Source organism: Xiphophorus maculatus, chromosome 11 (assembly GCF_002775205.1).
Source record: "Xiphophorus maculatus strain JP 163 A chromosome 11, X_maculatus-5.0-male, whole genome shotgun sequence".
Taxonomy (NCBI): Eukaryota; Metazoa; Chordata; class Actinopteri; order Cyprinodontiformes; family Poeciliidae; genus Xiphophorus; species Xiphophorus maculatus.
The window spans coordinates 25,484,277-25,505,222 of record NC_036453.1 but is presented as its reverse complement, the minus strand read 5'-3'; the positions used below and the strand labels follow the sequence as shown (position 1 = coordinate 25,505,222).

At 40.0% G+C, this 20,946-nt stretch overlaps 1 protein-coding gene and 1 long non-coding RNA gene across 2 annotated transcripts in view; one reads left to right on the top strand and one right to left on the bottom strand.

Annotated features, from left to right (window-relative positions):
• rnf43 (ring finger protein 43) overlaps window positions 1-20,946 on the top strand; it is a 98,739-nt gene that overhangs the window by 13,034 nt on the left and 64,759 nt on the right. The window lies entirely within an intron of this gene.
• On the bottom strand, window positions 1,040-4,097 carry LOC111610106. The gene is made up of 3 exons (XR_002753493.1): window positions 3,713-4,097; window positions 1,480-1,650; window positions 1,040-1,411 (listed from the first exon to the last, which is right to left on the bottom strand). It is a non-coding gene; the product is annotated as an uncharacterized LOC111610106 (long non-coding RNA).

Genomic DNA, 20,946 nt, shown 5'->3' with positions numbered 1-20,946 from the left:
CTCCCTTTATTTTAAGAAATGCTTCAGTGTTTTTTGCTAATAATCTTTGTGCCACCACATTCATTTATTGCGTGAACAAAGCAAGGCACAAATGTAGGGTTTCGTCATGACAAAGACGTTCGAATTCACCGGAACAAGCTAAACAGGTTGGTTTTGATAGAACCAAATATGCTGCTTTTGAGTTTGTCCTTTCCACAGTTTAATAAACACACGATCACTTTCGCAGACAAAAGGCCACAGACCACCCTGTGTCGGTCGGGGCACGACTGTTGTCAGGTGGAAGTCCAAGCAGCTGGCATATCTGTTCACAGTGCAGCTATAAACAAAGACGATATGAGGACCATGCAGTGCCAACCCCGGTGACAGATTGTGTTTCGTGTGCCTGCTCGATCATAAAAGACACCTCGTGTTTGGCCTGTCGAGCGGTTTCGTGTAAACGTGTGGCCGATACAGGAAGAAAAACTGTGATGTTTGTGAGACCAAACATGTCCACTTTTGATAAAAAGCAGATGAACTTGGCTGTGTGGCTTTAGTTTGGAGGGTTGCAGTTTTTCCCATCAACTCTGACCTCAAATTTCAATGTGGCTGCCACAAGCACAAATATAGGGATAGATAGTGGAATAAACTGCTTATGTGCTTTTTTGCTGCTTTGTGTCTTTCAGGTTTTCTACTAAAAAACCTCTGTTAATGGACACGATCATACAGTATTTGAATGCATTCTGCTTAACTTTCTCATATGGCAAAAAGCATTTTAGTTAAGACAGGCCTGCAGAATGGCAGATGAACGTAGATAATCAGTTAGCAGTAAGAGCTAACTGTTAGTGGCTAGCAACACTGAAGTTAGCATCTTATTTTGGGGCTAAGTTATACAAAATGAAAACCTGACTAGTCAAACCTTATATGGATGCGTCAACACTGAACCCACAGAGTTAGATTCCTGAAACCCGTATTCTGCTTGTGTAAACACAAGAAAGGACAATTTTATTCATTTTATTTTATTTATTCTGGATTACTTCACAGAGAACACTGCTTCTTTATACAGTTTATGATTTGTGAAACCTGTTTGTTAAAACAAAAAATAAAAGGGGGGTCGATTGTTAGTTTCACCAAAATTATCAGGGAAGTCATGTCTGATCTCGTCCGCTGGATGTATCTTTACACCGGCGCTTTAGGGTTGGGTGTCATGTCATTCCTGATCTGAGTTCAGACTTTTGATGTAAATGGGATTGGGCATGTGTCAGTGAACTGGGATGAGTTAAATACATTTTAAATGAACACCGGTAATGAATAAGCTCATCTTTAAGATTAGCACCAATTCAGAACAGGAGAGAACAAAAATAAATAAATACTGCAGTGGATCCACGCCAATTCGCAGTTCAGCATTCAAGGATTCACCTGTTTGCGGATTTTTCTGTGGAAGATAACGCCATATTATTTGCAGAAGATTCGCTAATTAACGTGTTTTTTAGTAGAGCAAACCTAATATATTCAGGAAAAAAGGCACAACGTGTGCGTTTCTTTCTAGGCATGATGCTAATTCACATGCTGTTGGCTGCCAGTCCAGGAACGGGATCTATTTTTGTTGGCACCGATTAGCTGCAGTGCTAAAAGCGGTGATGAGGAAGACCGTGGCACCTAAAAACAGAAACACTGGAACACATAAAGAAACAAAGAATAAAATGTTACAATGGATAGAGGACAACAAATTCAACATTTAGTTGGTAAAAGATTTAAAAATTGCAAAAAGTCTAATTAAAATTTTCCCAAAAATTCGTGAGTTTCCTCTTTATTTTTGAAAATTCAAAATGTATTCATTTCAGAATGAAAAATGTTTCTTTTTTAATTCTTTAATTTGACCAAAAACAAATCCCCTTTTACACTTTCAAAGCAATCACACTCTAAATGCCTACTGCTAAGACTAGATTAGCATATTAGCACATTTTTGCCTGAATGACAAATAAAATTACACAGTCATTTTTTTAAGGGTGAGGTAATAGATTTCATCATTACTGCATAGGATGTAAGAAGGATAAGTAATTGCTGGATGTATTTTGAAGAAATAATTTGCCATGAAACAAATTTAGCTTTAGATTAATAGTGGTTTATAACACATTCTCTGGTTCAATTCAAGGCTCATGTTCATGACAAACATTTGATAGAGTTCTTCAAAGACTCAAAAACAGAAAGAGGCAAATGGAGATAAGTGAGGGTAAAAAGCAAGAAGGTTCCTCAATTTGACTTTTCTTGATAGAAATCACTGATGTCTGTTGTATGATTATAGTTCATTTTTCTACAGAATCATAATTCTGTGCACACGCTTAAAAAATGTTACATAAAATATTCAGCTTTTAAAATAAGCGGCTGTTAAAAGGGAGGTAATATCAGCCGTCTCCTCTGATGATTGCGCCTTGACAGAGAGAGATTGATGGCTGCAGATCCAGTCACATGGCTGCCAGATGATGATGGATGTCTTACTCTGGGGGGGGAAAAAACAAAGTGCCTGCCGTTGTGTTCGCCAAAGGCATTTTGTGTCTGATAGTGTCAAGCTGATGTGCTAATTTCTGAAGACAGCTTTCCTCTTGTTCATCAGGGAGCTCCAAGAAAGGCGTCGACACAAAATGAACCACCTGACTTGTCTTTGGAAAGTCGTGTAACGTTGGGGGGGCTCACTTTGTTTAGAGGAACCAGATATGATCTGTTTGTTTTTGTTTTTACTTTTTGTCTAGAAATCCATGTTCTAAATGCGTTCATCTTTTACACGGGACATTTGAATTTCCATATGCAAGACGTGAATTGTCCTTAAGTGAAGTGAAGTTTATTTCTATAGCACATTTCAGCAACACCGCAGTTCAAAGTGGTTTACATCATAAAAGCATAATACAGTAGGCAATTATTAAACAAGAAATAAACACATTAAAAATCATCAAGCAAATATACATCAACTATATTGATCAATGTTCCAGTCATTATGAATCAAGGACAGCTCTAAAGTGCCTCTAAACCCTTGATTTAAAGGCTAATTTAAATAAACTCAGTGTTTCAGCAGTTTTGCCGTTTTCTGGTAGTTTGTACCAGCACAAAAACTGAATGATGCTTTGGGGTTGTTGATTAGCAGTTACCAAGAGTCGTTAGCCATGTTAAAACACCAGTTCTCTGTGTGTTTTCTAGAGAATGTAGTCTTACTGTAACTTAGAGTTTACAAAAAAGCTCCCAGGATTCTTAAAGTCAAGATGTTTAAAGTGCAAAATATCAAACAAAGTCTTTGCTGTAATCGTTTCATCCTTTCCATCATCTTCTGAAAGTCTTGCTCTCTTTCGCAGCCCAAGCAAAACACGGGATTGTATCGACATGTCTTACAAAATACAATTTTCCTCTGTAAAAAGTTTGTTTCAGTGTCCTATTTTTCTGTTACCTTATTATTTTAACATCTCATTCATTTTGAAAATTGCCCATTTTTTCTTCTGGTTTTTTTTTTTTTTTTTTTTTACATAGTAATAGCTTCAACACTGAAGGCAAGGTATGGTGGATTCATTCATAATTGGAAAAAGATTATCTTTTGAGTTTCTGACTGGACAGTTGCTGTTCAGTCAGCTGAAAGTCATTTGAGACTCGTCTCCAGCTGATTTCTCAATAAATATTGAAATCTGAAGGTCAGTTACATTTTAAAAAAATGTTAAAAAAAAACATCTTTTTTTTTCATTTTGCTACTTACAACCACAGTACGGCCACTTCCATTGATGCCAAGCTGACACCTTGTTGCATGCTCCCAAAAACAACTTAAGTCTTAACTAGACTGCAGCCTTCTGACTGAGGACTGTGTATCTCTGAGGCCTAGTCCAACTGCCCATGACCTCCCGACTAGCTGCCCCTAATTAGAGCCAGTCCTTCACAGAGCCCCCGTCTCGTGTCCAAAGTAAATACTTTGGCATCCAATAGGAATGCTGATAGATTGTCGTTTAGGGTGCCGCAAATGCAGCTCTGCTCTCTCGTGTAACCCGCTGGAGTTACACGAGATGCATGCAAAACTCAACCGTCAACCAGTCACCACATGCAGCATGCAAGACATTGTGTTTAAAATTCGCATTTGTTATCTTGAGGTATTTCAAGCCATGTTGATCTTTCAACCATGCACTATTCTTTTGAAATGCCCTTGACCACAGAGCGGGGACCTGATAGTTGCTGGCATGGCTTCCACAAGTTGGTTATATAACCTGTGCATGCACAATACTCTCCAACACAAAGCTTCCTGCAGCCATAAAGTGAAAAGGCAGATCTTTGCCATTTCTGTGTGAGCTGCCCTCTGTGCATAGCGGTCGACTGAGATCAAGCAGGCTGATCAAAAGGCAGCTCTTATTGAAGAGAAGTAGGCCAAGATGTCTCATCAGGGTCATTCTCCTGATAACCCTCCTTTGTCGGAGCTGCTCCAAAGCAGCAAAAAAGAAAAAAAGACTTGTACCTTGACGGCTGGCAGAGCAGCCTTTTTTAGCGTCAGAATGGCTCGTTTTCTACTTTGAGATGGCTCCAGCAGTCGGGCCTCGTTCCCTTCAAAGGCTGTTATTTTAACCCCCGTTGATTGCAGAGCGGGAGCGGAACGGAGCATGGCGTCGCTCTTTGTTCTGGGCCCTAGGTTGAGGCTAGCGCCGCATTCATGCTATACAGCATCCCCCACCCCCCTTCCGAAAGCCAGATCTGAGGACCAAAGCAGAGCCGTGTGCGGTTTGGTGTTTGGTCTGCTTCGCTCTGAGATTAGCAACAGGTCGGCAGAGAATCGGCGTAATGACACGTCTGCTGCTCTGCGAGTCCTTGGACCGTCTGAGGCGTCGAGCCGAAAGCAAGGCATGCACCTTCGCACAGAAACATCGAACCTCCGCCGACTTGTCTTCTGTCGGGGGATAAAAAGCCTGACCATGACAAATCACCAGCAGACAGATAAACGCAGAGATTGCCAGAGTCAGTTTAACACTGCTAATCTACGTCAAATGAGATGTGATTTGGTAAGCCACTAATTGTCTTGGAAACACAGATGACATAAAAAGCACCAGTCATGTCTTTTTTTGCCCATTTTGAGAGATTGAATAAAAGGAGGTTCTTTTTTTGTTGTTTTTTTTTGTGGAGCTAAGCGATGTCTACATCTGCCTCTGCTGCAGTGGATACTTGAAATGTAAATTCTGCAGCACTCAAATTGAGATGTTAATGTAATCTCATTTTTCAAAGATGTTAAAAAAAAAACTATTTCCACCTCTACAAGGGGATATAAAGATAAGTTAGTGGCCATCTTTTTCTCTGTGTCCCACATGAGTCAGCAGCGTGTTTAGAAAGCTGCAGTCCAAATCTAAAAGCTAAGCGAAGGGCCAAGTCTTCAAGTGCAATGTCAGTCCTAACTGAGAGAGATAAGGTGGGAGGATCGGGCTGTGATGGAGAACATGGGGGGAAGTGAGGATTAGGGGGTGTAAGGTGTGTGTGTGTGTAGGGGGGAAGGACTGTAACAGCACATCTGTCTGCTGCAGTTCTCTGACCTACCTCCACGCCGCTGACTTCCACTGTTTGTCCACCCGGTTAACTATTACCACAAGGCTTGTGTACCTTGGCTGCAGCCCAGTGCTCTTACACATACTGTGGGCCATTATCAAAGAAGACCTGCATTACAAGCCTTGGAGTACATCCAAAAAAAAAAAAAGAGCTCCAGAAACACTGTGTGCTCCATAAGCGATCTGAAGGCTGCAGTACTCCCTCAAAACTTCCACCTGTTTTGGCTCCCCGGCTCTTACTCAGTTATTTCCCTTTTCAAAGCTAACCCCTACCTCTTCTCTCTGCATTACCATGCATGTGGTGCTGCTGCTGTCACTGTTCATGCTTCACCCACTCCGATCGTCTTTGCATAATCCCTCCTGTGTTTGCGCTTGGAACTTCTGCAGATGTAGTTTGACAAATCTTTCCCTTTTCGATTTTCTGTGATCAATAATCAGTCAACAAAGATAACACGGTTACAGAGTTTGACCCTTTAATTGGTCAGATTTCCTCTTGATCGAGCTCTTCTGTGTCAATTATTGATTTATTTATTCTTTATTAAATGCTTTTAGCGATTAACTCACCATTTTCAGTCTTAAAGTAGTTAAATAATCACATAAATACGATCAAATTAAGGACATCCTCTGTAATGCATTAATAAATAGACGTACAGTTCTCATGAAATTGGTCAAACTCAGGATTAGCAGGTGAGATCTGAAGGAAAACCTGAAATCAGTACAGACACAAAAACAGCCTTACACAGTATATAGTTATATGCTCTAAACTCTTTGCTTGATCAATTAGTTTTACTTCATTTGACAAAAAAAAAAATGCTATGTATCAGCAATGTATATGAAGAAGCCACTCTGATGCCTCTATATTGTGGTTCAGGTATTGAAGATGGAAGTGGTCGCACCTCCCCTTGCTGGGTTTTGGTTTTTACCATGAATGCTTCTATTATTGAATTTTGACCTAGAATAATAATGCTTTATATGTTGTCACAGTTTTATTTAGTTTTAACAGCCAAACACTGAGGCCTTATTTAATGCGCTGCAGGCTCTCCAGCGTTGTTGTGTCTTCTGAACAGCCCTCTTTGTTTGCGCTGAGACCTCCTGATTTACACACCAAGCAGTAAGTTGCAATTTGATTATAAACCCTGAACAATGATAAAAAAAGAAAAGGAAAACGACTCCAACTGAAGAAAATCAAGTGCTGATTACTATGGAAACATCGATACTTATATTTAACTGACCCGTTAAAGCGAGAAAAGGTCTAAATAAAATTAGCCAAATACTGATTAAATACTTGCAGTACTAAAGTGGTGCTGACTCTGTAAAAGTGGTTCTCTCTATCTCAATACTGACTCTTAGGTGGTTGAAATAAATCATCAGGAGACCAGCATGTAATTAACATTTCATGGGCGCCATCTTTCAGACACCTGAGTTAGTTGTTTGTATTGCCAGGTGGCATTTATAAATCCTGTTAAAAGCAACACGTGACTACCAGCTCTCATTTGAACTTCCAATAGAAGATCAAAATTGTGGTTGGGATTGTAAACATGTCTTGTTGTTTAAAAAAATAGCTGGAAATGAAGCTGCTGATATTAGAACTACTTGTTGCAAGGATAACAAGACAAATACAGGAATTTGTGTTGCTAAGCTGTCTCCCTGGACTCCAGTGAGCTACAGCAGTTATTTTAAAAGTCTCATATTTTTTACTCGAATGGCAAAGTAATCTAGACCCATTTGGCGATGCAGCAAGTTTGGAATCACTGTCAAATTAATATAATCATAGAGAGATGAATTGGCAACTAGAGAATGATATAATTTAGGTATTTTTGAATTCATCTTAGTTTTCCAATAATTTAAAGCCCCTCGAGGCGCCGTTTGGTATCTCTATTACACCTTCCCCATTGCCAAGTCTCACTCTAGCCGGTTAATGTCTGGTTTGGTTCTGGTTCCCCTGTGGCAAAGTTTGGTGCGTCTCCATTGGCAGTGTGTTGCTCACTACATAGTTGTGCTTGGCTGGAGTTTGGGCAACAAGAACCAAATTATCAACAAGCCATATGAAAACAAAAAGAGAGTAGGCTAATGTTAGCCTAGCATCCCAGCAGATACCTCTTAGTACAAACTTGTCAGCAGCGTGAGATCCATGTTTACCAAAGACTTTTTTTGTTTTGCTGAGTCAAACAGCCTTTGGAAAAAATGATAAAACTCTAGATATTTTAAGCAAACCGATGTACCAGCTTATTAAAACCCAGTTAATTCCATGGTTTGTCCAAAATTGAGCTGTGTAAAAGAAACAAAACATCCTAAAAATAATTATCGGTGAGTCGGAATGCAAACAAAACTACTGTAGATGTGTAATACTGAATAAATTTATTTTTTTTGCAAAAAGGATTGTTCGTATGCTTTCACAGAGATACTTTCACATGAAACATGCGTGCTTTTTTTTAAACAACTATGTTGGGATATCTGGGTTTTTGAGTATTCAAATTTAAAAGCATAAAATAAGTGTGGTTTATTTTTAGATAAACTGCTAAACATTAAATGTTAACCATATGTTAATTGTTTCAGGTAAGCAATGGGTTAAATATATAAGAAATCAATTTCTGAATCATAAACAGAATTTAGGAAATAACTACAATGTTTTTTGTTCTCTCTTGTTTCGCTTAAAGGCCAATTTATTTGTTTTCTTTGTTCTTGTGTGAAATGGCAGCATCTTTATTTTTCAATTATGTTAAGTTTAAGTTCAATATTAGTTATTATGTTTTATTGCTAAAAATCAAGAGGACGTTTTTATCCCAAACAACCAGTTGTAGACGTAACGTGACGGCTCTTTTTGCTTGCAAGTTGGAAGCAAATTTAATATAATCAGTAGTCGTTTTTGGACCTTTGGCATTTCCCAGAAATCAGATTGAGACCTTTCAACATGAAGTCCGTGAATCTCTGACCTACAGAAATTCAGCATCCAACAGAGGAAGATCAAACATTTACTGGAAGAGTTGTTTTAGGGACAAACAGACTTGGCTCAGCGTTAACTCTCTGCCTCTGGAAAACCAAACGGGGTCTTACTAAACCAGGACAAACTTCCTTTCAGTACAAAGTGACATTTTCATTCCTCTTTCTACTTACTTTTAAGAAATCAACCAAAATATTGGACTATATTAAATGGTCACATTTAATGTAGTGATCATTATTTCCCTCTATATCGTGTGGGCTTTTTAGCTTTTTCTGTATCTTTATAAATGCAGTAATAATGCATGTTTTTTGCCATCTTTTACTAAACTTAAAGATGTACTATGTAAGTTATAAAAAATGTGTTTTTTTACATATTTGTTAAACCAGTCACCATGCTGTGACAGTTTTAATCTTTGTTATTCTGTGAAAAGATTAATCTCGTCCACCTCCTCCTTCAGCTAGTATTGACATCTGAAATGCACCGCTCCCAACCAAAATCGACCAATCAGAGCCAGGAGGAGGGACTTGGCGCTGCCACTCAACATCACATACTCGCTGCTAAATGTGCTAATAGCAGAGAAACAACTCACTGTTCTAGGAAAACTGTTTAAAGCTGTCATGGGTGGCCATGCTAACTAGCCTAGCATTCACAACAGGATCTGCTGATAGGGAAAAGCTGCAGCGGTAGCAGAGAAGAAGAGGAGGAGGGAGGAAGAGCGCTGCATGAGATTGTGATTGACAAGCGCTAAGACCCACCTCTTGGCTCTGATTGGTTGTTTCTTGTTAGCAACATGGCAGGGGAGCTACATTTGTTTGTCACAGATTCACTTATACTTATATACTTATACTTAGTCACTTATACCATAGTGTGTTATAAAATATGTATATATTTTTTATAAAACATACATAGTGGAGCTTTAAGGTCTACACACATGTCAAAAAGTAAAGAAAAAATACCGTCCTCTGGCGTTACAGAACCACCAGGAGAACTTTCTATCCTAGATAAAAGTAAGAGGTTAATTGCAGTAGCAGCATCTATAATGGCTTCTTCTAGGAGAGAAACACGGTGAGGCGGATAAACTGTGAATTGTTGTAATGATGAAGCCGCTCTGAATGGTTTAGATCTTTTTTTTAGGGGTGTTTGCTGATGTGCTTCGGATCGCTGATCTCTTTCATAACCCAAGTCCTTTTGAGCTTTAGGTCACAAAGTGACCCAGCTTACACACAACCGCCACAATATTTGGCTGTGATGTGTGAATATGTTGTTGTTTTTCTAAAAGGATGTTAGTTTTATGCTAGATGTGATGTTCCACTTTTGTTTTGTTGCCTTTTTGTTCTTTTTGCTCATTGGTGACCAGATCTGGGAGTTTTTCTTTATTTTCAATTTCTGCCAGTTTCTTTGTCACATTTTTATGTGTTTTCAGGTTGATATTTTCATTTGTTTCAGAGTCTGACACATTTAAAAGTCACATGAATCTATTGTGACATTACCAGAAAGGGTAAAGCTGCTGCTTATCCACATTTTATGCCGTTTATCTAATGTATTCTAAGAACTCGTGATCTAAATGCAGACTAGTCACACCAGCTAAAACTCAACAACACAACTGCTGGTGAATTTTTTAAAATTTATTTTTTAATTATTATTTGTGAAGAAAATTACCAGTGACGTTTTTTTTTTTGCCAGCTGAGGAATATGTATCCAAACACATCCCAAAGTCGTAAATCTGTCTTATCATAAGATAACAGACTAATAGCGTGCGGAGATCCTGGCCGACCTGCTCTTGTTATGATTAAATAGCCGGGGACAGTGGAAAAACACTTCAGCCAGTCAGATTTGATATCAAACTACTAGTGACTTCAAAGTTGAAAGATAAAAAAAAAAAGAGCTCAATAGATTCTTATTTAATTAATTTCTTAATTAAATTCCAATTTAATTAAGAAAACTGGGAATTTTCCTTTCAGCGAGATAGCAAAATTTATAAATCACAAGAAAACAGTTTCATGTGATGGTAATTATGAAACCTTGGCGTAAATTCAAACTGGAAGACTCTCTAGCCCCACCTGCATCATCCAATCGGTGCGTATCGCTCATCGTCGTCGACGTATCGACGCCAGACCAAGCCACGTCACGGCCAATCACCGACCAAGCTCCCGCTGATAAGGACCTCCATCCATGGCATCTTCCGCTTCCACCCGCGCTCAACCCACCTCCGCCCTTTCTCCACCTCCACTCTCCCGGCTCTTCAGGCTCCCATCATTTGCTGACCTCCACCACCAGTGTCGGGCCCTGCGGGATGACATTCCTAACCAGCATCGGGAATGCTCATCCCAGCTTATTGCGATTCGCAGCTGGATGTCCTCAGCCGGGGCCTGAGCGCCAAAGAACCTTAATTCTTGCATGTCAATAAACCTTTATAATCGCTGTCTTTCTCCGTCTGAGTCTCTCCGGATAGAAATGTAATTGTGACATTAGTGAGGCTTGCAGGGAGCACAAAATCACAATAAGCCATTTGAAGATAAAGAGCTATGCCTCAGTATATGAAAGACCAAGTTCATAATGTCTAACAATTAGAAAATTTAAAAAATAGATGGCTTTGATGAGCTTAGCCTTTCATAGCGGGTGTGGATTTTGATGACTACAAATCAAGCTTTGTCCTCTTGCCTTTTCAAATTTCATTCAATTTGCTGCACATGCCTCAGATAAAAGTCCCCGCCGTGCTGCATAATATTTCTAATATTCCAAGTACAAGTTTAGCTCTTTGATTTTTTTTCCCCGCCCTCCATAGTGTCACAAGGAATTCATCTGCATACCAGTTCCAAGCTCTGAATCCTTCTGGGCACATGTGAGCCAGATGTCATACTCTGGTCAACCCCTTCTTTATCTATTTATTTCATTTTTTCATTTTACAGATCTGGCTTTCGTACATTTGTTACGCCCCCTGTTGGTCGGCGCTCGTAAACATCCACCACGCTGTCTTGTAAATTCAAACTTAGCAGAGGCTGTGTGTCTGCAACAGGTCCACTCGTTGGTATTATCCCTCTAATCGCATTTTTGATGTATTATGTGGACAAGAGAAGCTGACAGCAGCCGGATGAATGCCGTGATTATGCGTCTGAAGTGCATTGTGTGGCTTATTTGATCAGGTGGCAGCTGCGTCATGCCGTACCCAGGTGCTCACCCTCATTGCCCTGAAATCGTTTCACATAGCACTTTCTGTGGCATGTAAACATTGCATACTTTAATGTGCAGAAGGCTGTTTTTATTAAACCTGGACTCTGATTCCCCCATAATTGATATGTAAACAGAAGGTGCTTTGAAGTGCCTGTGTGGCGCGGACGGGATCTGATAGCGTGATGTTAGTTATGTATCCTTGGGCCACACGGTGTGCTCCTCTGCTGGTTCATTTGAGCTGGTTAATTTAAGTGTGTGGTGAGGGGTTGAGGGGGGGACGAGAACCCGCCTCCTCCAACCTCCACTCTACTCTCCTCTCTCCCGTATGCACACGCCTCTAACCAAGCTCACTTCCTCTCCCCAGCAGGAAGTCCTGGCCTTTTTCACCCTGACAAAGCGGTGCAGACAGTAGCTTCTCGTCTGAGCCTTATCTCTAAAGCTTTTAATTAACTGTGAGGCGTTTAGTCCCTGCTCTGTCATCCCTACCCTTGAAAGCCGGGGGAGGAATGATTAGGCAAACAATAGCAGCACTGTGCTGCTTTAATCTTTCACTTGAATGTGGTTCATAATGCATATTAAAGTTACATTAGCTGTGCTATGCATTGTTACTGCATACAAATCAATGCCAGTAAAGTATTGTGAACATGTCTTGAGTTTTTAATAGTTTTTTATATTTTATTCCAATAATCTTCAGTAGTTCTTTGGTTTTTCTTTGGCTTTATTATTCTAGTCCCTGAATATATTCGGAAAGGAATGTTTTTATTGTTTGTTAAATAAAAACAAACACTCTGTACCTGCCATTTTATATCTCAGTCAAGCCACTGTTTTACCTTCGGTTGTTATAAAAATGTTGTACATAAACAGCTTAAAAGAAACATGCCTTTGCATCATATCCATATCTGATGCCTTGAAATTGGAATCTATCTCTTTAAGAACCTCCTAATCTTTCCTAAACTCCGCCTTCAGCACGTCATCACAACATAGCCTCTCCGTCCCGTCCATTGAAGCTGTTTACAACCGTTCTTGTGAGTGTTGTAGTTTGTGTGATAAGCCCAGCAGACACACATTTCCAGCAGGTGTTTGCTAATTGGTGCTGCCACTAGCCCGGTTGAAGCTGTGTGGAGGAGGGCTGCTCTGTGGGGTGGGTGTGCTGGAGCAAGATTGCGTCTGAAATCTGTAGGTAGATCTTGAGGACTAGGGTTGGAGACCCCTGAGATTTTTTTTCCAGAGACAGGATGGGAGCAAAATGAGAGGATTTTATACTGTTGGCTCGACACGAGGAAATTTATGAGCCACGATACATGGAAGATTAAGCTGACTGAGCAGCTGACCCAGATTTATTGAGTTGTTTCGTTTTTGGTTATGTGAGATGAGCATTTTGTTAAATTGCTTTTCTTACGTTTAGAGTGTTCACTGTAATTTGAATTGATCTGTTTTGTTAATGTGCGCTAATGCTAACAAACTTAAATAATTAATTTTAACCCAGAGCTGAGAAAGTATTTACAGCACGCTCCTAAACTCTGTCCTTTAGGACTATAAAGCTAACAGAAACAGGCAGAGAATGATTATTGTTGGTTATTATCATTGTCATAAAATGGGGCAGCTGAAGGAAGCACTTGTAAACAAATTTACTAGCTAGCTAACTTAGCCACTAGCTAGCCAGTTTAGAGTACAGCACTGTTGTTTCCTGCTGAAGTGGCTTTTTGTCAACTTGCCCTTTGTCCTTTCCCACTTGTTTATTCCGAGGATCACAGGATGGATTATTTACATATGCAAGAATGCTAGCAGCATGTGTGTGTTTGGCTAACATGGAAGAGTCGTGAGCTAAAAAAGGAATCGACGCCGGAAGTGGAGCGGTACCACTTGAGCATCAGTAGATATGACAAATCCTGGTAGGTTTATGGATATTCACTATAGAATAAAAAAAATCCTACAAAGCCTATAAAAATATTTACCCCTTTGGATGTCTTACCCTTTTTATTGCTTTTGCACATCAATCTTGATAAACAAAAGTTGGCTTTTTTCAGATACAAAAAACGTCTAATATATCAATGTAAAGAAAATATATAGAATATTTAAGTTGATATTTTTTTGTAAAAAAACCCCAGATTTTACTGATCAGGATTTGTTTGTAAAGGTAATAACAAGGGTAAAACATCCATCCATCCATTTTCTAACACCCTTGTCCCGTAGTGGGGTCAGGAGGGGTGCTGGTGCCAATCTCCATCTAACGTTCCGGGCGAGAGGCGGGGTAAATCCTGGACAGGTCGCCAGTCTGTTGCAGGGCAACAGGGTAAAACATCCAAGAAAGTGAATACTTTTTATAGGGCTATTAGATGGACGTGTTAAATAAAAAATAGAGACTCCAAATTAGTTTTTTATTTTTTTATTTTATTACATCTACAGTAGAAATAATATCTCTGTTCAGCTATAGTTGAGTCTAAATTATCATTCTGTATCTAGTGGAATCAAATATTCATAAAAATGAGTTAGAAATCGTTAGCATGTGAGGTATCAGCACAAAAAATATCTTGCATCCTTGGTCTGAACGCATTTCAATTTAAACTACAGGAGTGATTTAGTGCTGCTAAAGTCTAATGTCTTCATGCTGATATCCAGGAGTTACATTGGGATGAACTCTGTTACATATGGCTGGGCTGTGTCATGTGACACATCAGAAACATTTAACATTTTCCACGCTTTTTCTGTTCTACGTGATAAAAATAATATACCTCAACCTGGACGCTTAATATGTTTGCCAAAATGCCACGCTCAACGTCACTGCATGTACCGCTGCTTGTTACGGTCAAAGTCATAGAAAAAATAAGAAAGGGAAAAAAGTATACAACACACTTCTAAAGTTCCCACAGCAAATTTGTTCTTCTAGAAACACAATGTTTATTTTTTATCTTTAAAGTAGGCTTGATATGTAACTTTCCAGGCTTTTAGATGTTTTTAAATTGTATTTTGTAGTATCACTATCCCCTGCTGATGAGCACTTTCTCAATGTTCCTCAGGTGATAGGCCGACTTTGTAACTGTCTTTATTTGACCCTGAAGGTTCAGATTTGAGTATGTCAGGCATGAAGCTAATTTCTCTCTGAATCTCAAATAGGTTCCATTTATGAAACTATTACCTTTTATATTTGTATAAAAACTATGTGATGCATGGCTGGATTGCTGGATCTGGTGGCCTGTTATGTAACCTGAATCAATGGATACGACTGCAGAGTCTAATATAGTCAGCAGCCTGTAGTAGCCGGGGAACTGCTGAGAAGCTCACAATGCAGCACACACAAGCCGCAATCTGAATGTATTACAACTCTTCAGTATGAATATGTGCAGTTTTCAGCATATAATCAAGACTAAAATATAATGTTTACCACTTCCTGAATGTGGATTTATCACTCTAAAGACCCTAATTTACTTGAAATGTGGTAAGTAGTTATTTCACAAGCAGACTTTACACACACACACCTCCCACAAACTAGCGGGGAGCTACAAACACTTTTTATCCCTGCAGCGAGCCAGCGGCTCCAGTCTTCATGGCGAGCAGGGAGTGGAGAGGGCAGCGCCCTGCTAGAGAGTTTCTCCTCCACACCTACGACTCCTTTGTGTTCTCGCATAATGATTTCCTTTTGGGTCACCTCTCCAGCCTTTCAGGGCAGTGAAAGTGGATCGGTCCGGGGCCTCTCCGTTACATAGTCCATCAGATAGGGAGCAGCAGATAAGTCCCCCCTGTATAATAAATGTCTCATATTTGATCTCCACAGGTGGGAGCGATCACACAACACTGTAGCCACGGTCGCTCTCCTGGGACAGCTTGCACAAACACCTGCTCTTTAGACGGCATGGGGATGGGGGGGGAGGGGTCACGTCTACGTGCCTTTTCACGTGCGCCGTCATACTAACATCATTTACAAAAGACGCTCTCAAGGGGCCGCTTCCTGTGACTCTACACTTTTGGCGTGTTGGAAGGTGAAAGGTTAACAAATGCCCCCCTCGCTTATTCAGCCCCAGCGACCTTTCAAGAAGCTTTATGGTGCGAATCGTAAATGAGTTAACCCCAACCCTGCCTCACCTTCCTGCTATCCCGCCTCGTAGGTTCAAAGTTCAGACCAAGGGCCTTCAGTCGGTGACAACACTGAATGAAAAGATGGCTGAAAATCAAAGAAGTAATCTGATCACGGTCGACTTCGGCATAAACAAGTGTACGTGAATGCAGAGGAAAGTAAATCGTGGAGACAAAATGTCTGGGTGCCTTGTTAGCAGGTGTAGTGTTGCATGACTGTGGTCTGAGCTGGAGGGATAGGAGACGCGGCAGGGCAACCCTAGCTGGGAGCTATGTTTCTCCTGATGCATGCAGGACATATTCCATCCTAAGCATCCAGCGACTTTCATAGCTGTGGTTTGTTTTTATCAGGGTGACATCTCAGCGAGGTGTTACACTGGACCGCCCTTTCAAGCTCCCCTTGTGCACTGCAAAAACACAAAATCTTACCAAGTATTCTGGGTCTAGTTTCTAGTGCAAATATCTTTGTTTTGCCTTATTTCTAATTCACTAACATGCATGTGTCTTTTCAGCAAGAAATAGGAGCTTAGTTCAAGTCAGTAATTCCTTGATATTGTTGAAAAAGTACTAGTTTTACTGGCAAACTATTTCACTTATAGTTATTTTTCATAAATACTAAGAAATTATTAACTTAAAACAAGCTCCTATACCTTGCTGAAACGTTTCTTGTGAGTTCATTTTGTCTTATTTCAAGTCTACATAGATATTTGCTAGACCAAAAATTATTTGTAAGAAGGTAGATGAAAAATAGCCTTTTCTTTTTAATGCTATTAATTAAAAAGCCAAATAAGCCAGTTCTTTCTCTGTTCTACCCATCTGTTTGGTTCATTGTTAAATATGCAAAGACACAATCTCAGCTGGGAATAAGTTCACTGATTTGTGCTTAGAAGGTGTTATAAATGTATGTATGCCCTTTATAATTAGACATAATCAGGAGTTCACAGTTTGTGAGAAGCCAAACTTCCACATACCAAACATGTCAGATGACATAAAATTTGAAATTTTTGGCCTAAATCCAAAGTATTAAATTTGGTGTAAAGATAACACAGCAAATGAGGCTGAACATAACATCCCCATAAGAACCATGGTGATGACAGAATCATACTTCTCTTTAACAGGAAAGAAAAGCTGGTCAGAGTTTATGTGAAAATTAATAGAGATGAGGACGATCAGCACCGAACATCGGGCAATTTGAAGAAAAGTCATGGCAAAGTTGTACCTTAAAAGAATCACAGCTGTAATTGTTGCCAAAGATTGTTCTATAAATAATACAAAAGTATGCCAAACTGTTTAGTTTTTCATTTGTGAAAACTATCTTTCTTCTCCCACTTCAAAATAATGCCCTACTTTGTCTTAGTCTGTCTCATAAAATCCCCATAATATACAGTGAAGTTTGTGGTTATAACATATAAAAAAAGTTTCCGGTCTATGAATAAGTTTAAATGAATTTTGAAGGGCACCCCTAGCCTACCTTGTTGTTCTTAGTGTTTGCATGGAACAGCACTGGAAACGGACATTTCCCTTTCATCTCTCGCTGTTTCTTCCACTATTCAGATTCAGTCTTTGTAACCTGCACGCTTGACTTTGTCAGCGTTTACCTGCTTCTTTAGTCCCCTGTATTTTTAGATTGCTTATCTGCTGTCATGGCGATGCAGAATAAACAAACTGTCTGGATAGCTGCGGGCTGCTGGGTTGGAACCGTACTCTGGCTCCTTTGATCAAAGAAGCCTTTCACTCTGCCAAGAACCTTGAGAAACCCGTAAAGGAGACGGATGGTCCCACAGTGAAGCATCCAGAAGAACAACAGTCTGTAAGAATGTGAGGAAAACAGTGTGAATGTCTGATTGGCTTACCTGATGACCAACTTTTCTCTGTCATACCCATGTGTTGTTCTCCTGGAGGCGAACAACTGAACATAATCTCAGACACATATTAAAAATGAAGTTGTTTTGTGAGTTTATAGGTTGCCGTATGTTTTGGTTGTGCTTACTTAGCCAAAATGAATCCCACAAACCCGGGTACAAGAATCCAACACCTCACAGTTAGTCACTAATTACAGTTCATGTCAGAATTTTTAGCCCTTTGATGAAATGAACTGAAAAATGACGAGGCCAAAATTATTATCCCTTATTCCATGTAATGGTCAATAGTGTGGTCTTTCTGTCTTACAATGGACAGCAACCTGTCCCTGCAGTTCTTCACAAGGTGGCATCTGTCTCTCCAGGTATACAAACCAACCCTTCAATGGCAAACTGCTCCAGCTCGTCTAGACTGCATGTTTTTGAGCATTGACATTGACCTTTAGCACCAGACAGATTCTCAATGAGATTGAGATCTTGGCTCCACCATTTTTAACAGTGAGGACTCTGTTTAGGGTTGAAGGCTTTTCCCATTCTTCTCCAAACCAAAGGCAACATCCCTGTGCCTTAAGCGCTCAAGTGTAGTCTCATCAGACCAAAGAACAGATTTCTAAAACAAATCCCCATTTTTCAAATGTTTATGGGCACACTTTGGTCACTTTGCCCATAAAATCTACATTGCTGTTGTTTCAGCAGTGGAATATTTCTTGGATGGTGACCTTAAAGTCCTCCATGATGAAGAGCTCTCCTTGACACATCAACGCCAAAAGAGGACAACTGAGCAACAATCACCTTGGCAGAGACCTCTGATTATGTTTCTCTCCAAAGTTTTAGAAATCTAGGGCTTACAGCCACACCTAGATTAGTTTGCAGTAGAATTTGTCTCCTGAGGCTTTGCAGTGGTGCATCGTACAGTTGCTCTAGACACAATGAATTGTTGGAAATGGCAGTGTAGCCGTTACCCTTATGCAATAAGTAAAGTCCAGAGAAATTGAGTGGTCAGATTTGTCTTGGATGTATAGAAAGCCCAGGAGGACTAATACATTTGGCCTGGTCACCTTTCAGTTTTTTTGTTACAATTCAGAACGTCAATACAATGAAACTTTGTGGAGATGTTGTCTTGGTTCTGTTAGAAGGAATAGAAGCTTTTACAGTGATGGTTTCTATGGAGTTTTTTTTGTGATTATCCGATCAGGGGGTACAATAATTCTGACCTGAGGTGTAAAGCTAGCATGAGTGGGTATAAACTGCTGTGTCCAGAGATCATTGGTGTAGTTGTTGGGGTGTAAATGCCAGAAACTTCACTGGGAATATCTGAGGGTTTAATACTAATAAATACCGCTCTATGGTGCATCAACATCGGTGTAACTTTTGCATTATTTTGACTATTAACTGTAAACTGTTTTGGAGAAAGTTGATTTCAAGTTGCCATTTTCAGCAACGTTTCTGCTTTGAAAGGATGTTATAGTACGACTACGATACAATATAATACAACCGACCTGATTCTCCGTTAGGACCTGGCCAAGTGGCTTGAGAGAGTGAAGCTTAGACTTAAACTGTTGTCCTTGTGACCTGATCCTAGATTAAGCAAAGGATAATGGATGCGGCATGATGCTGCCACCACCATGTTTCTCAGCTTAAATGAGTATTCATTGGGATGTGAAGTGTTTTAGCTACAAATATTGATGTGCAGCTAGGGCAAATAGGTGAATTTATTAGTCTTTTACCTCAGTAGTTTCTACTACATGTTTGCTTTGCCCCCTACAAAGCAAACACGGGACTTTTCATGGCTTTCTTTTAACAATGGCTGTCTTTTTAGCCATCTTCCTCAAAGACCAAACTTGTAGATGGCACAAGTAAAACTTACCACGTTGACAGACTTTCCCACATGATGTGTGGATCTCTGCAAGACTTCCAGAGTCATTGTGGGCCTCTCACTGACTTCTTTAATTAATGCTGTCTTTGCCCTGCTGTCAGTTTAGGCAGATGGCCATGGTAGGCTTATACTTTTGTTATACTTCATATTTAGATTACGGATTTGAACAGTGTGAGGCGAAGTAAAGCTCAGACTTTGTTAGTTTTCTGTGTAAAAATACCATCAACTTAAACACTTGTTCTCACTATTTTATTGGATACTTTTTGAATTTATTTAAGTATCTGTGAAAAGATCAACTTTTTTTTACTGATATTTTTAAACTAATGTACAAAATTGTACCTTTTTTGCAGTAGAGTTCATGCCAAAGATCAGTCAATTAATGAAGTTAGCACATTTCAGCAACAAGGCAGTTCAAAGTGCATGAAAACATCATAAGCACGTCATACAATCGGCAATTATGAAACCAGCAACAGACATTATATTAAATAATTGATAGATATCAAATAATTCCAGTTATTATGGGTCGGAAGCAAAGGTAAACAGGTGGGTTTTTAGCCTTGATTTAAAGGAACTTAGTGTTTCAGCTGTTTTGCAGTTTTCTGGAAGTTTGTTCCAGATTTGTGGTGCATAGGAGCTGAATGCTGCTTCTTCATGTTTGGTTCTGGTTCTGGGGATGCAGATCAGACCAGAACCAGAAGACCTGAGTGGTCTGGAAGGGTTAATACTGCAACAATCAAAGATATGATTGAACGATAGTGGTATGAGGCCTGGGTTCTGTGATTTACTGGAATCTAAGTCCAATACATCCTAACAAATAACACAAGAGGCAAAACTCCACTTTATTACTGATGCCTCGTGTTTTATAAAGATCATGCCATGATGAATTCGGCCTGCACAGAAAGAGGAGTATGGGCATCGTATTTTGCAGTGCATGCTTGTAAAGCGGCATGGTGAGGTCGCTGCTGATTGGCCCATTGGTGGGGGTAAGGTTGGAGAGCCGTGACGCTCGCTACAGATGAGGGGAGTGTGGGAACCAACTTACCAGTGCGCAGTGAAAGGGGGTCGATAGCTGGGCGTGTGGGGAGGGGTTAATAGATGAGGTAAATGTTTCCGGAGCCCGACAATCAGCACGTTTATTTCTCCACTCCTGGTGTGCTATCTTCTCTGGGCGTTGGAGAAAGGAGCGGGTCGCTGGCTCTCAGGGCGCTATAGGAACGCAGTGCCACCCTGTCGGATGACGGGACGAGCTGTGCCGCTTGATGCTAAAAATAACAACATGGAATCAGCGTATGCTGTAACAGAATATGCTCTCCATTATATAAGGACTCTGGAGTGTGAGGAAAAGAAGGCATGACTCCAGTGATAAACAGTTTGTTTGGCTTGGTTTTTGGTCTCCTTTCCTTTGGTTTGACTTTTGCTTGAAATTTTAACACCAGAATGCGTCTTGACAGACATCTATTTAATCAAATTTCAGGTTAAAACTTAGTAGATTTATGTTGG